Raw genomic sequence first — 14,347 nt, 5'->3', positions numbered from 1 at the left:
CCTTCAAAGCCATTTGGAATTTTTCTCCTTAGAATGAAGAAGCGGTTCTTCCAATTCTTCAGGGAGGAGGGCAGATCGGTGAAAAGCCCGCAATGTGGCTTCGCCTGGAAAAACTAGTACTCGTCATCCTTTCGACGAGTTAATCTATGCAGTTCAGCGAATACCTTAGGCGTAGGACGGAATCCCTTAGCTCGGCAGAGGCCTCGGAAGGCTACTAAGATCCGCCATGAGTTCGGGTGAACTTGGGCTATGCACACTTGGTGAAATTTTAAGACTTCCTTAAAGAAGTCGTCAAGAGGGAACCGCAGCCCGGCTTTCAACTGTTCTTCGTATACTATAATCATGTCGTTCTCTTCGAAGAAATGATCGGCCCGGTGATCGCCGTGACACCGGATAAGTTCATATGAATCAGGCTCAATGTTGTACTCCTGGCTGAACGACTGCAGATCGGTTTCTTGAAGGACCGATGGCAGCTCGTCCATGGGAAGATTCTCTCTCCCTGAAGAAGGCGCATGCCTTGATGATGCCGCTTGCCCCCGAGCTGGAACGGAGACCCTAGGAGGTTCAGGTCGCGCGCTTGGCCCGACCACCTCTACTTCATCAGACGACCACGAGAACTGAATGGAAGGAGGGCTCGTCGCTCTCTGACCCTCGGCGCCGCTCATTTTCAAAGAAAGAAAAGAATTTAAACTAAAAGAAGGATCAAAACCCTTACCGGAGCTTGATCGGTGTCGGAAGAACTTGAGAAAACGAGAGAATTTTGAAGTTGTTCGCGAGAGACTGAAAATGACATAAGGGAGCAACTGGCTAACCCCACCCCTATTTATACTCGTCCGAGCATTTAATGCTCACGATGTTCCAGGCAACGCATCGGTTAGCGGGACTCGCCAGCTGTTCTGACACGTCTCACGAATATTCCAAAATTCCATAAGGAGAGATCGGCTAGTTAAGGATCGGCTAATTAAGGCGAATGTTTGGAAGTACGGATCAGTTAAGGGTTGTTCAGTTAGGAACCAAATCGGATAAACACATCAGAGATCGGAAAATAATCAATGCAATAATAATAAAATGACAGTTGTCAAAATAAATTTTATTTCCGAAAAGATCTGATTACATCATTTGGGCGATCTCTAGAGATCGGATTACATTAAAGGTCTGACTACATTATTTGGGTGATCTCTAAAGATCGGATTACATTAACAATATGATTACATCATAAGAGCGATCTTTGGAGATCGGTAGAACATCCCATCTAAAAGGCCTATGTCAAAGCCTAGTCTCGTGGCTGAGTCAAAAGATGTGTTTGACCAGGAGACCGGCTGTTGACATCGGATAGATGTACAGCTCAGATGGGGGGACTAAGACTCTCATGAGAATGAGAGAGGTCGTCATCAAAGTTACCGCTCGAAACCGAGCCGCTATCGGAACACCCAGTGTGGTGAGGAGCCAGATGAACACCAAAAAGCAGTCACCGGTGTTAAGGGGAATATTAGCAGTCTTCTCGCCCGAAATCAGTTCGCCATTTGTATCGGTCGAATGATTCGAGATCAAGGTCCTCGATCCAGGTCGGTAAGTTAGTTCGGTTCTCCCACTGTCATCAAATGAGGTTATCATAATTCTCCGATCACCAGGATCGTAAATTTTCAGTCGGGGAATAAAGAGGTCCATCGGAAAAGGATCAAAAGCCACAATCATGGCCGGAATTACTGCCGGAACGGCTAGAACAGGAAAGTGAGGAAAAAAAAAAGAGGAAAATCGAATGAGGAAGGTTTTTCCTGTCAGGGGTATATATAGAGGAAGATCAAGCATTTATTGCTAACCAGAAAACGAAGCGGACGCTTCGAGAATCGAGGGAAATTAATGCTTTAACCGGACCGGACCTGATAAAGGGGAGGACCGGAATGATAGGGATCGGAAGAGGGAAGGCCTGTATAAAAGATCGAAAAAGGAGCATGTTAAGAAGATCGGAAAGGAGGAGAGAGCGGAAAACAAAGAGAATAAGGCGCCTACCGCTGTCGTCATAATCAGAGCCTAGGTAGTTAAAGCGTTGCAGGTGAAATCTCAACCGCACGCCCCAGAATCGCCTGCATTACTGACAGGTGCCAGAATATGTCATGACAGCGCTGTGCCTTCCAATCTCCACCGTTGATCCGACTTGTAAGGACGATCCCGGGGCCCTTGGATCGAAGAAGAAGACGACAAGACCAGCGCCTTTCACTCCTAGCCCTCGGATCGCCCCGGACAAGAGAATTTGGGACCGTCAGATTAGAAGATTAAAAGGACAAATATTCTGAAGGGGATCTCGGCCGTCTGTTCTGATTCTCTTTAATTCATGAGCCTCAGATCATGTCCTTTGAAATCCTGACCCTCCATTTCCCTCAAAATAGATCCTGACCCTTCAGGGGAAGCACCCGGTTCCTATAAATACCTGCATGAAAAACTGTTTAAGGGACAAAAAAAAAAGGCGGTGACTATAGTGGAAGAACTCTGAAAATTAATTCAGTTCGTTACTCTGCTATTTTTTTAGCTTTCATAAGAAAAAACTTTTGAAACCAGTTTTCTAGAGTGTTTTCTCGCAAAGGGATTCTTGAATACTAAAACTCTCTATTTTCAGTTCGTTCATTATCCTGTGGTGCTCTCATTTTCAGCTCTTTGTTTTCTTTATTTCCACTCCCACTGTTCAAGCTCAACCTCATTTAAACTCGGTTATTATTTCGACCCGATGGCATTTTAGCAAAGCATCTTTCGTTTCAAGGCGAACCTTAACCTTCCGGTTATCAATCTGCAGTCCTATTACGTCTTGGTCATTCCATACTTAGTTTAGTAGATTCGGCTCCCTACAGGTGAGTGCTCATAACGTCATTTCATTAATTGCTCATTCTTATTTTATGTATTTCCTTTGTTCTATTATGTACGTAGCTTTCTCTAAGTTTATATTGCGCTAAAGAATACGAAGAGGGTTTACTTTTTTGTTAATCAGTCCATCCTTTTTATTAATCTTTGTTATTTCTGAATGTAAGTCTTCTAGTCTCGAGTAGTCTATAAAAGGTCGGGTAAAATGTAGGTAATGGTATCTTAAGGGTCTCTTTAAAGATAATGAAAGGTCTGAGTAATAAGTCAGGGAAATAGTTAGGCCGAATCACTGGAATAACACAAAAGACAATCGGGTAAGATGTCACAAGGCAGGATAAAACCGAACCTTAGATAAATAAATGGAATAAACCAGGTATCAGAGAGTACTGGTAAGGCGACCACGTAAGGAGATCGGGAAATTCAGTTTAGTGTCCCCGGTCTAGTCACAAGGTACTAATAAGTTAAAAGAAGCCTTATTCCGATCCCCGTCATCTTCGAATGCCAAAACCCTTAGTCTTAGGCTCTTACGAGGTGTAATTGAAATTAAACTTCGAGAGGTCAGAAAAATCCTTATCCGACTACCATTAAAATAAAAGAGATCGGAGGAGAGTTCTTATCCGGTTCTCAACCAAAATTTTAACAAATATTCAAAAGAGACCGGAGGAGAGTTCTTATCCGGTTCTCAATCTAAAATTTAAAACAAAATAAAATAAAAAAGATCGGAGGAGAGTTCTTATTCGATCCTCAAATCTAAAACTTTAATAAATATTAAAGAGATCGGAGGAGAGTTCTTATCCGATTCTCACCTAGAATTTTAACAAATAATTTAAAAGAGGTCGGAGGAGGGTTCTTATCCGATCTTCAAGCTTAAAAATTTTTAATAAATATTAAAAGAGATTGGAGGAGAGTTCTTATTCAATTCCCAAAATTGAATTCTAATGAAATAGCCCTTCAAACAAAACTAACATACAACAGTAACTCACTAAGGTTGTCTCATTTACTTATGTATCTGGGTAATCCGAATTAGTAAGAAATTGAAAATTCCTTTTGTCAAAAGGATTAAAATTTCCATTCAAGCCCTCCTCACTAATTTATAAAGAACGCGAAGTTAAATCTACTTACCCTTATTGAGAGACGAGGTGGGGTGCCTAACACCTTCCCCACCCGTTTACGGACCCCGAACATAGAATCTCTGTTTTGAAGTGGTTTCATTTTAATTTATTTTCGCAAATGGTTTCCTTTAATTTCCCCCAAAATTAAAGTGGCGACTCCTCACTCTTTTCCACTTCGGTGAGTGTTCGTCCAGGCGACCGCAAAACACCTTGCGACAGTAGCAAGTACTATCAAGAGATCAAAGGTCTTTTTAGGGATGTAATGGGGCCATGGGGTTCAAAATGAGGCTAAGAAGAAAGATGGGTAAAAAGGATTCAAAGCATGAGAATATTTTCAATCTTGACAACATAAGGTACACTTTTTATTTTATTATATTATTTTTTTCTTTTTTTTATGTTTATATGGGGGAGAGAAATACACAATGAGAATTGCCAAGTGCTAGCATATTTTACAAAACACATAAAGAATTAGAGGGACACTTTGATACTTTAAACTTGTATCTTGCATTTTCTTTTGATGATTGTCCCTAAAATTGCCACCCCCAAACTCATTTCTTTTAATACTTTGGGTGGATGTCTTTCATTTTGAATGACAATAGTGAAAAGCACATATACTAGCACTTTTACAAGATGACAAGCATTTCTTCTCCCTTTTATTGTATATATTTTTTCTTTTATTTTTTTTTTGTACCTAATATTATAAATAATTATTCTCATGAAAAGGGTTGGAGTGTTTGGTTCATTGGCTAGGTAGTAATAAGGGTTTCAAGAAAAATTAGGAATAAAAAGGCTCAAAGGGGTTTGCAAGGGTCAATTTTAATTAGGAAAAGGGCCAAAGGGTTTAAAATGAAAAGGTTTAAATAAAAGAATGCCTAATCATCTCTCTTTTCAAGTACAAGCTGGTATTTCACCTTGAAAGGTTTAGAAAATTTATTCTGGGATTGGTGAGACATCATTTGACTACCTTATATCCAATAACTCCCTCTAAACACTCCAATCTCTAAAGGACTAGTTGGGTGGCTTTTTGGCTAAGAAGATATAGGCAAGGGGTAGACACTTCAAAACCTTGCACCTCTTAGGAAACTTTCAATCCACAAACCCAACTAAAGGTAAGTCAAATCACTCTCATAGGCACATTTTCAATACTCAAGGGATTTGGCAAAAGATTTTAATGCATGATGCATGATTCCTAAGAATGAGCAATGCATTAACTAAATGGAGAAAATCTATTTGTGTGCAATGTGTACAATTTCTAAGTGATGTATAATGTGTGTGTAAATGTGTTATGTATATGTATGTATGGATGTATATGTAAAATATTTACAGTATATGTAAATGGAATGGGATGAGATGTTCCTATAATCAAAATGTGAAAAATGTAGCAAAAATTAAAATGTGCACCCCCAAACTCAAAATTTGACATTGTCCTCAATGTCTCAAGCAGTGTATTATCAAAAGTCAAAGTAAATAGGAATTACCAGGAATTGTGAGATTTAAGAGCAAAAAGAAAGAGTTACCTGGTATAGAGTAGATGAGAATTCAAGAGATAATGGGGATGCATAAGAAGCTGCACAGGTTATGCAGAATAAAGTGTTGTCCAGAACAGGTGCATAAGGAAAGTGCATAAGCTGTGCGGTTCTGCATGAGTGGCCATAAGGACTGCACAGGCTATGCAGAACATTTGCATAAAGGGATTCACAGCCTGTGCAGTTCTGCATGAGTGGCATAAAGGACTGCACAGGCTATGCAAAACATTTGCATAAAGGGATTCACAGCCTATGCAGTATATTCAAAAGCTGCTGCATGATGATGAGCAAGGAAAATGTGCAAACACCAGTAGAAGCATGCAAATATATAGTGTATGGACAAGTATGCACAAAAGGGCTGTAAAGGCAATGAAAATCAATCCAAAAACTAATGTAGTAGCCATCCAATAGAACTCAAGAAAAACAGAATTCAAAACAAACTAAAAATTGTTTCAACATATCTACAAAGAAAAACTCCTACAAGTTTGAACAAAAGTAAAACAGAAACTAATCTAATTCTATTGTTTTGCCCTTGTCCAAAGATGTTGCTAAGGGGCTGGTTGGAGCTGGCTGCTGTCGAAGCGATGGTGCTGGAGGAGGTGATGGAGGTGGAGGTGGCATTCCCAGAAAAATCATGAGCTGTTTCATCATCTGCTTTAATTCTCTCTGCTTGTCTCTGGTTTCCATGACAAAGTCAAATAGTTGATCATGACGATCCTTGAGGGTATCAAGACCAGTGTCAAGCTTCCTATCCACAAAGTATATATCATCACTAAGCCTTTCAAGATAGGTGAATAAGGCTTTAATGTTGAAGGCAGGAGGGGCTGTGGATGAAGAGGATTCAGCTGCAGAAGGTGTGGGCTGTGCAGAATCTGCTGGGATGTCCTGCGTGTCGAGTGGGTGGTGTAGGTTCGTGAGAATCTCGTTGGACTGGTGGGACAGGTTGTGCTTCTGGTTGTGCAGTGGGTTCAATTTCTGCTACTGGTTGTGCAGTGTCAGAGGGTGGCAAACTGAATCCAGTTTTGGATAGGTGTGTAGCATCAAAATATAAAGTGTCTGAAAGTGCTGGTATTGGATGCTCTTCCGGATTAAAACCAAAATGCTTGGCTATGACAGTTATGAGCCCACCCAAGACAATGTCACCTATGGATTTGGTAGCAATATGTAATACATGCTCACAAAAGAAGTAACCAGGAGAAACCTTGACCTTGTGAAAAGCACACCATAACATGAATAATTCAGATTTCCCAACAGCACCAGAACTAGTCCCTCTGCCCAAGATAGTGCTAGCAATAAGCCTATGGATAAATCTAAGTGCAGGGTCTAGTATTTGAGAAGTTTTGGATCTACCAGCAGAAAAAGTTTGAGGTTGGTTTGTGATAATCCTCCAAAATTGAGCAGCATTCCAAATACCTTTGTTTGCTACCTCTACCCCTGTATATGGCACCCTAAATAGTCCATCAATTGCAAATCAAAAAATGCTATGAAATTGGTCCAATGATAACTCTCTATTTTGCCCCAAACATCTAAATTTCATAGTTGGCTTATAATCTACGTCATGCAATTTCAGGGTAGCAGAAAATGAGGAAATAAATTCCAAAACTAAAGCTGGATAAACTATTTCTTGCTTATGTACAAATTCCATCCAACCCATACCATCAAGGTAGGCAACAACATTATCAAATAAACTAGCTGATTGGAGGGCCTCTGCAGAAATATACCTTGTGGGTTGCACCCTCCTTTCCTTAAGTCTCTTAAAGGCTGCCTTGTGAGTTGCATCAGGAAGGGGCCAGGGCAGTTTTGATACCTGTGATGCTGCTGACATTTGCTTTCTGCTGGAAGAGGGTGATTTGGCTTGTGTGGAGGCTGAAGTTTTTGGGTGGAGGCTCTGACATTGGGGTGGTGGGTGGTTCTTTGCGTTTTGAGAGAGGAGGTGCAGAAGCTATGGGTCGGGTGGATTTCGACCTGATTTTTCTCTTGTAAGTGGCTGTGGGAGGTGGTGCAGGGGTTTCTTATGGAGGGGAATCGGGGTTGGGAGGCCGCATTGCCAAGAGCGAAACTTGGAGAGGGGAGGTTTGAGAGGAATGAGGAGGCGACTCCATTGGGTTGCCGATGGTGAGGATGAAGGAGATGAGGGAGAAAATGAAAGATGCAGAGGGTAGCTAGGGCTAAGGCGGCAGAAAGATGAATGGAGCAGAAGGGGAGGGGTAATGCCGGAATAAATGGACGTGGGGGGGGGGGGGGGAAGAGTGAACAGGAATATCGGGAGGTGGAGGTGGGAAAATGGGTGCCGAAAACAAATTTTGATTTGAACAGGACATGTGTTAAGGCTGCATAAGGGGAAAAATAGGTGTGCATAACTTATATACTCTCTTATGCATGTTTCGGCCTGTTTTGGATTTCAGATAAATAGGTCATGCGGAAGTACATAAGTCATGCACTCTCCTTATGCAGGTCTCGGCAAGTTTTGGAGGTCAGAGTTGGTGGTTATGTGGAAGTGCATAAGTTATGCACTCTCCTTATGCACCTCTCGGCAAGTTTTAATTTTTGGAGAGTGTGGTCATGCGAGAGTGCATAAGTTATGCACTCTCCTTATGCGCCTCTCGGCAAGTTTTGGAATTCAGAGTTGGTGGTTATGCGGAAGTGCATAAGTTATGCACTCTCCTTATGCAGGTCTCGGCAAGTTTTGGAATTCAGAAAATGTGGTCATGCAATTGTGCATAAGCTATGCACTCCCTTATGCAGATTTCGGCAGAAAGAGAAAATGCAGGATTTGAAGTCATGCAAATGTGCATAAGTCATGCACACACTTATGCAAGTCTCGGCAGTTTTGAAATTTGACAAAAATGTGGCTATGCAGAGTTGCATAAGCTATGCACCTCCTTATGTAGTTTGCAACAGAGATGAAAATGGCAAGAATTGTGGTTATACAGGATTGCATAAGCTATGCAGTTACTTATGCACAATTCAACAAGATTGAGATTACAATTGAAAATGATTTGCAAGTATGAAAAATACCCTAGAATGAAGAAATATAATTCTATGAAGCATAAATCATGAGAAATTGTCATAAAAAACACATCAATATATACAAAGTCCATCAAAATTGCATCACACAAGCTTGTAGAAGTGAATCCTGCATAAAAGGCCTTTGTGAACCACGCCATTTCAACTCAAATTCTGCAAATCAACCTTTAGCACATAAAACTCAATAAAATCTGCATAAAGTTGCATCTATCCACAAATGATGAACTCCCCAAGTTATGCCAAGAAAATGCAGTATGTCCACCTTGAATCCCACAACCTAAATAAGCTCAAAACTGCAAAAATGACTCACTTACCACCATATTAACATTATAAGCACAAATACTTAAAAGTTACACACCCAACCTCACCAAGAAACATAAGCTATCTGCTGCAGACCCTTCCTTGCTGCAAAATTTCATTTTTTTTCTCTGCATAAACCAAATAGCAACCCTGCACAGGTTATGCAGTAAAAATCAATCAATTTTGGGAGAGTTTGAAGGACAAAATTTCAGATTAAGAATCACTCCCTAGTAGTTCACCAACCTTCCTCCATTGAAATACATCTACAAGGGACAAGATTCAACAATGTCAAAAATTGAATTTGGGGAGATTTAAGATAAAAACAAAAGCAATGTAAATAAAAGTAAATAAAAGTAAATCAGCAAAAGCAAAATAAAAGGAACTTGGGATGCCTCCCAAGAGGGCTAATTTATAGTCCTTAGCTGGACTCTTCATGAATTTTACTAAAAAGAGGTGAGGGATTGGAGAGCTTGTAACAGCTTGCTCCTTTTATTGGGTCTCCAGTTATGTAATGTTTCAATCTATGCCCATTGACCTTAAAATTCCCAGATTTTTCACTCCAAATTTCAATTGCTCCATAAGGGAAAACCTTAGAAACTCTATATGGACCAGTCCACCTTGCTTTAAGTTTTCCAGGGAAAATTTTCAATCTTGAGTTAAACAACAAAACTGAATCACCTTCTTTAAATTCCTTTTTCCTAAGATGCTTATCATGCCAAACTTTGGTTCTTTCTTTGTAAATATGGGCACTTTCATAAGCATCCATCCTCAATTCTTCAAGCTCATTAAGTTGCAATAGCCTTTTCTCACCAGCTTGCTTGAGATCAAAATTCAAGGTCTGAATGGCCCAATATGCTCTATGTTCTAGCTCCACAGGTAAATGACAAGACTTACCATACACCAACCTAAAGGGAGTAGTTCCTATAGGGGTTTTGTAAGTCCCTATATGCCCATAGAGCATCATCTAGTTTGACAGACCAATCTTTCCGAGAATTGCTTACTGTTTTCTCCAAAATATGTTTGAGTTCTCTGTTAGAAATTTCAACTTGACCTGAAGTTTGAGGGTGGTATGGGGTAGCTATCTTGTGCACTACACCATACTTCCTCATTAAGCTTTCAAATTGCTTATTACAAAAATGTGAACCACCATCACTAATTACAACCCTAGGAGCTCCAAATCTACTCAAGACAAATTTCTTCAAGAATTTCACTACCACTCTAGCATGATTAGTTGGAGTTGCAATAGCTTCCACCCACTTTGACACATAGTCAACCCCAACTAAGATGTATCTATTACCATATGAAGGAGGAAATGGCCCCATAAAATCTATTCCCCAGACATTAAATAATTCTACGTCAAGAATATCATTCAAGGGCATTTGATCTCTTTTTGACAAATTTCCACTCCTTTGACATTTATCACATTCCAACACAAATTTCCTCACATCCTTAAAAAGATTTGGCCAAAAGAAACCAGCTTGCAAAATTTTACTAGTTGTTTTAAAGATTCCAAAATGTCCTCCATAATCAGAAGCATGGCAATGATGCATAATACTCTGTGTCTCCTCATCAGGAATATATCTTCTTATTAAACCATCACAGCATCTCCTAAAGAGTAAAGGATTATCCCATCTATAAAATTTTACCTCATGCAAAAACTTTTTCTTTTGTTGCCATGTCATTCCTAGAGGCAAAACTCCACAAGATAGATAATTCACAAAGTCTGCATACCAAGGTAATTTAGCAACAAGAGAGAAAAGTTGTTCATTCAAGAAAAACTCATCAATAGGGACTTCATCCATTTCTTCATCATCCAACTTCAGCCTACTAAGATTATCTGCAACTACATTTTCAGCTCCCTTCTTATCTCTAATCTCCAAATCAAACTCTTGTAGCATCAGAATCCACCTAATGGGCCTAGGTTTAACCCCCTTTTAACGGAGTAAATACCTGATGGCTGCATGATCTGAAAATATAACCACCTTTGAGTCAATAATGTAAGGTCTGAACTTTTCCAATGCAAAGACAATTGCTAAAAATTCCTTTTCAGTTGTTGCATAATTTGTTTGAGCCTCATCCAGTGTTCTACTAGCATAATAAATAGCATAAGCCTTTTTGTCCTTTCTTTGACCAAGAACAGCTCCAATTGCATAGTTGCTAGTATCACACATAATTTCAAAAAGTAGGCTCCAATCAGGTGGTTGCATGATTGGTGCAATGATAAGAGCTTGCTTCAACCTGCAAAAGGCATCCAAACACTCTTGGTCAAATACAAATGGTATGTCATGACTTAACAAATTAGACAAAGGTTTGGCTATTTTAGAAAAATCCTTAATAAAGCGTCTGTAGAACCTGGCATGTCCTAGAAAACTTCGAATTCCCTTGTCATTGGTAGGAGGAGCCATCTTCTCTATCACTTCGACCTTGGCTTTATCAACCTCTATTCCTCTGTTAGACACCAAATGTCCAAGCACTATCCCTTCCTGAACCATGAAATGACACTTTTCCCAGTTTAACACAAGGTCAGTATCTGCACATCGCTGCAAAACTTTAGAAAGGTTAGCCAAGCATATGTCAAATGAAGATCCATAAATAGAAAAATCATCCATAAAAACCTCCATTATGTCTTCAATGAAATCTGAGAAGATTGCCATCATGTACCTTTGAAAAGTGGCTGGTGCATTACACAATCCAAATGGCATCCTCCTATAAGCAAAGGTTCCATATGGACAAGTAAAAGTAGTTTTCTCTTGATCATTTGGATGGATAGGGATTTGAAAAAAACCAGAATATCCATCTAAATAGCAAAAATAAGAATGCCTAGCCAATCTTTCTAACATTTGATCAATGAAGGGAAGTGGAAAATGATCTTTTCTAGTGGCTATATTTAATTTTCTATAATCTATGCACATTCGCCAACTAGTCACTGTTCTGATGGGAATTAATTCATTATTTTCATTTTTGACCACTGTCATTCCACCCTTTTTTGGTACAACATGTATTGGACTCACCCAAGTACTGTCTGAGATAGGGTGTATGATCCCTGCATCAAGTAACTTCAAAATTTCCTTTTTAACAACTTCTTTCATATTTGGGTTCAACCTCTTCTGATATTCAATAGATGGCTTACAATTTTCTTCCAAACAGATTCTGTGCATGCAAAAGTGTGGGCTTATTCCCTTAATGTCATCTATGGTATATCCTAAAACTTTTCTGAATTGCCTCAACACTCTTAACAACTTATCAGCCTCTAAGGTACTTAAATTTGCATTTACAATCGGATAAGTGTTATTGGTGCCAAGAAATTCATACTGAAATGAGAAGGAAGTTGCTTAAGTTCTACCTTAGGTGCATCTTCTTCCTTGAATGATGGTTGCTTAGATTCGCTATTTCCTTTTGTGTGAGTTGAAAACCGGAGCAGAAATGAATGGTGGACTACCCTCTAAATGTTGAGCATATGCAGCCACATGAGGGTTGTCATAGTCTATGCCTCCTCCATGAACCAAGCAATTTTCAAGTGGATCTTCTGGATATTTCTTTCTAAAGTGTTCTTCAATCAGCTCATCAATAATATTAATTCTCAAACAAGTATCAGCTTCAGAATGATGCTTCTTCATAGTGTTATTAATATTGAAAACCAATTGATCTTCACCAACTCTAAGAGTCAATTTTTCTCCCTTAACATCAATCAATGCTCCTACTGTAGCTAAAAAGGGTCTTCCCAAGATAATTGGAATATTAGAATCCTCTTCCATGTCCAAGATGACAAAATCAATAGGTATATAGAACTTCCCAACCTTCAGGGGCACATTCTCCAAAATCCCTTCAGGATACTTAATTGATCTGTCAGCTAACTGAAGAGAAATGTGGGTTGGTTTAAGATCTCCCATATTGAGCTTCTCATAAATGGAGAGGGGCATAAGGCTAACACTAGCCCCTAAATCACATAAAGCTTTTGTAGAACATGATTCCCCAATGTGACATGGAATTGAAAAACTCCCTGGGTCCTTGAGCTTTGGAGGAAGTTTCCTTTGGAGGATAGCACTGCATTCTTCTGTCAAAGCTATAGTTTCATGGTCTTCAAGTTTCCTCTTGTTTGAGAGAATTTCTTTTAAGAATTTTGCATAAGAGGGCATTTCTGAAAGAGCTTTAATAAAAGGCACATTTATGTATAGCTTCTTCAAAACCTCTAAAAACTTTCCAAATTGCTTGTCAAGCTTAGCTTTGTGAAATCTTTGTGGAAAGGGAAGTTGTGGTTTGTAAGGCTCTGGAGGTATATACTTCTCTTCCTTCTCTTCAATTTTCTCTTTACATTTTTCTGCACTTTCTTTCTCACTTTCTTGTTTTTCACTCTCCTCAGTTTCTTTTTCATTTTCTCTCTTCTCACTATTTTCACTCTTCTCATTTTTTTCACTCTTCTCATTATTTACAACTTTCCCACTTCTTAAAGTAATAGCTTGACACTGCTCTCTTGGGTTTTCTGGTTGACTTGGAAGTTTTCCAAAAGACTTGGTACTTGAGGAAGATACTTGTTGTGCAATCTGATTTTCCAACATTCTGTTATGTGTTTGCATCTATTCTAGCCTTGCTTTCATCTCTCTCATCTCTTCATCATGCTTAGTTTGGTTAGCAAGAATCTGTTGTAATAAAGCTTCTGTAGTGGAACTTTGTTCTTGCTGTTTTGGTAGAGGATTCATATTTTTCTGCTGAAAATTAGGCAATGGTTGCCTATTTTGCTGATATGGAATTCCTTGTTGCTGTTGTGGTTGAAAATTCTGATTTGGAACTTGACTTTGCTGATTTCCCCATGAAAAGTTGGGATGATTCCTCCAAGTTGGATTATAAGTTTGAGAGTAAGGATTCCCCATTTGTTTGTTTCCATAATTACCAACATATGCACTCTCCATAGTCTACTCCACAGCTGGTAGTTCCTTCTGCATAAGTAACTTGTTGTGAACTTCCAAATGATGATGATGAACTAACCAACATACTTAAATCTTCCATCTTCTTAGCCAAAACATTTGTAAGTGCATCGAACTTTGCATTAATCATGTTGAATGGATCAAGGTCATACATTCCAAAGACTTGCCTTTTTGAGTTGGAGCTGGTCCTCTTGGACTACTCCAAATATGAGTATTCTTTGCAATTTTCTCCAATAGCTCATAAGCTTCATCTTCATGCTTCATAATAAATTCTCCTCCTGTTTGAGCATCAATTATCCCTCTAATTGCAGGAGTAACATTGGTGTAAAAATTCTGGTTTATCATCCATTTTGGAATGGCATGATGTGGGCATTGTCTCTCTAATTCTTTCCATCTCATCCATGACTCATAAAGAGTTTCATCTTCTCTTGGTCTGAAAGCTGTCATTTGATTCCTCAATTCTTGAGTTTTTCCAGGTGGAAAATATTGTGCAAGAAATGCATCAGTGAGTTGCTCCCAATTTGTAATGTAGTTGTGAGGTAAAGAATCAAGCCAATCCAATGCTCTATCTTTCAAAGAGAATGGGAATAACTTCAATCTTGCTGCA

The 14,347-nt window shown here is 39.3% G+C and overlaps 1 non-coding gene across 1 annotated transcript; it reads left to right on the top strand.

Annotated features, from left to right (window-relative positions):
- The first annotated feature begins 14,095 nt into the window (after positions 1–14,095).
- LOC131177051 (small nucleolar RNA R71) lies at positions 14,096–14,202 on the top strand. Its single transcript, XR_009146772.1, has one exon. It is a non-coding gene; the product is annotated as a small nucleolar RNA R71 (small nucleolar RNA).
- The last annotated feature ends 145 nt before the right edge of the window (positions 14,203–14,347 follow it).

The sequence above is a fragment of the Hevea brasiliensis genome, unplaced genomic scaffold (genome assembly GCF_030052815.1).
Source record: "Hevea brasiliensis isolate MT/VB/25A 57/8 unplaced genomic scaffold, ASM3005281v1 Scaf311, whole genome shotgun sequence".
In the NCBI taxonomy this organism is placed as follows: Eukaryota; Viridiplantae; Streptophyta; class Magnoliopsida; order Malpighiales; family Euphorbiaceae; genus Hevea; species Hevea brasiliensis.
This window is presented reverse-complemented; position numbering and strand designations above follow the sequence as displayed.